General features: G+C 40.0%; 1 long non-coding RNA gene across 1 annotated transcript in view; it reads left to right on the top strand.

Moving 5' to 3' along the window:
- Positions 1-492: 492 nt before the first annotated feature.
- LOC104873060 overlaps positions 493-2,515 on the top strand; it is an 8,896-nt gene continuing 6,873 nt past the window's right edge. Inside the window, exons 1-2 of the long non-coding RNA XR_783352.2 lie at positions 493-808; positions 2,059-2,090. This is a non-coding gene — a long non-coding RNA (uncharacterized LOC104873060). The remainder of the gene's footprint in view (positions 809-2,058; positions 2,091-2,515) is intronic.

Genomic DNA, 2,515 nt, shown 5'->3' on the forward strand with positions numbered 1-2,515 from the left:
AAAATCCCACAAACATTCCTCATAAGAAATATTAGGATTTTTTTCAAGACATTTGACAGCCAAGAGAGATGTTGAAATGGTATTCTTAAATAATATTTTGCCCCTTTCCTATTGTTCATCTTTCCCTCTACCCTTTACCCCAAATGTGAAGGAAATGATGGAATCCTAGGGGACAGGACAGGACAGGAAGAGACCTAAGAACAGACTGTAATCTACTTCCTGAACACAAGTTTTTGAACATAGGTGGGCATGGTCAGGCAAAATAGAAGAAGCGATTAATTAGGTGAGAGGCTAAATTTTTAACAAATTGGTCTGGATTTCTTAATTACTATAAATAAGAGGATTCTTATTGTTGAAAAGTTGTAAGTTGTTAGGTAAAAGAGCCCAAAAACCAGGACCAGACCAGGACTATAACAAGCCTTTATAATGTGAGGATCTGCAGGGCTGTCTCCTAACAAAGGAAAAGCAGCATGGAGGAACAGGGAGGTTCTTTTATAGGAGTGGGGTGGGGTTAACCTGAGCTGGGGTGGAGTTCAGTGAGGTAGCACTAAGGGATTGGAGGATCCTGTGACATCACTAGGCGGTGCTTGTGACATCACTGGTTACTCACAGGTAGCCAGTATCAGATTACTTTGGCGGGAAGAGGCATGATGGGATGAAGGCTGTCCCTCCTAAGAGAAGCCATATTTAACATGGAGGCTGCTATTCCGTGTGGCAGCCATCTTAAGGCACAGAATATTATGGGAAGGAGGTTACCGTTTTATGTAGCAGCCATCTTGAGCCAAGGGAAATTTAACAGACGTGACAGGTAAAGCAAAGGGATATGTCTGAGATAGATAGTACTCCCAGACAGAGAAAGGAGAACCAACAATGTTTTAAAGTAGTGGTAGAAGACAAACAAAACAAAACAAAACAAAAATGGACACTTTATGATTGAATCCACACTTGGAGTCTTGCTTAAACTAATTGTTATGTTTGCACTATATGCAGCCTACAAAGTATGAAAACATTTGAAAGGTTATTGCTGTTGCAAGATAACTCAGATAAGTGTGGCAGGATTCCTGGAGATAAGAATGTGTTTTGTTCTCTGAATATTTCAGCTCTCCCCACTTCCAAAATTGCTAGACTCTTTGGTCCTTTTGCCTCAGGGAAGTTTGTGTTTCAGGGAAGAAAGTAGAAAAGAAGAAAAAGATCTATCGTTTGTGGAAGGCTTTATGATTTGTGCGTGTGTGAAAATATTGGGCATACCATGAAAACAGGCAAGAAAAAGAGAGGATTATCTTTGAAAACTAGGAGGGAGAGAGAGTTCCCCAAATGGGGTACTAGAACTCAGCTGGGTCTATGAGTATCCGGAACATACGCTTCCTCCTAAAAACACCGTAACAGGAGAAAAGAGCTCAGTGGGAAAGAACTGGGGCTCAGAGAGAGGATAAGCTCTAGCCAATGGGTTCTTCTCTTCAAAAAATCATGAAGTCTTAGATGAGGACAAACAATGGGCTAGAAGCTAAAGGCCCTGAACCCCTCATTATCTGGATTCAGTTGGATATCCTGTAGGTTGCTTACATTCTCATTCACCTCTAGAGAAGACTATATTTTCCACTAATATGGAGGGGTTGGGACTCCAGTCAGATACAATATAGTTTTTAGTGGGCATTTATTGACCATTTGAACTTGTAGTTGTAAAAACACCCACTACAATAAGAAAAGAAACAACCAAATGGTAAGTATCCTTATAAATGCCACACAAGAAGTATATGTTAAGAGGGAATCATCAAGATGGGGGTCACCAGCAAATTACTTTATGGGGGCGATAGTGATCTAGGGATGACACAGGACCTTCAAATGACATAGGGAAATATTAGAATTCCCAACCTTTCAATATCTGATATGCCAAGTTTGTGTTCTCTAAAATCAAAGAATGAATTTTAGGGACAATGGAGGTTAAGAATAGGAAATATTGAGGGAAAGACAGCTTCTGTCTAAGAGATGGTGGGAGGGGGCCCAAAAAGTGGGTTGCTCAAGAGCCCATTTCTCATTTGTTTTGTTTTTTGGTACCAGGGCAAAGAAGTTTTATAGAGCAAAATCATGAGGTAGGTATAAAATCAAGAGGTAGGTATAAGGTGGGTCAAAACTATGGTCAATGAATAAGATTACAAATGTAGTTCCTTAGGTGGTGATCTAATGGGGAAGCAGGTCACTCATAAGTGTGCATGGAAATAACAAGGGCCTTTCTTGGAAGAAATGGCTTAAGATCTTGGTTCCCCACCTAGACAATTGATGCATATTTAGAAGAGCAATCATTATTGTTTTTCTCTGGGGAAGTAGATATAGTCATTTTATCTTTGTCTTGAGGCTTGTCCTTCAAGAAATTTGCCTCCACCCACAGTTGTAATATGTTCTCTTCTTCTACACTGACTTTTTCGAGGGTCTAGCTCTGTCTAACTGCCTGTATTTCTACCTAGCTACCTGTCTATAATAGCAAAACCTCTTTCTTTTCTTGTGTGTGCATATATAT

Source organism: Fukomys damarensis, unplaced genomic scaffold, assembly GCF_012274545.1.
Source record: "Fukomys damarensis isolate Sample0158 unplaced genomic scaffold, DMR_v1.0_HiC HiC_scaffold_15, whole genome shotgun sequence".
Classification (NCBI taxonomy): Eukaryota; Metazoa; Chordata; class Mammalia; order Rodentia; family Bathyergidae; genus Fukomys; species Fukomys damarensis.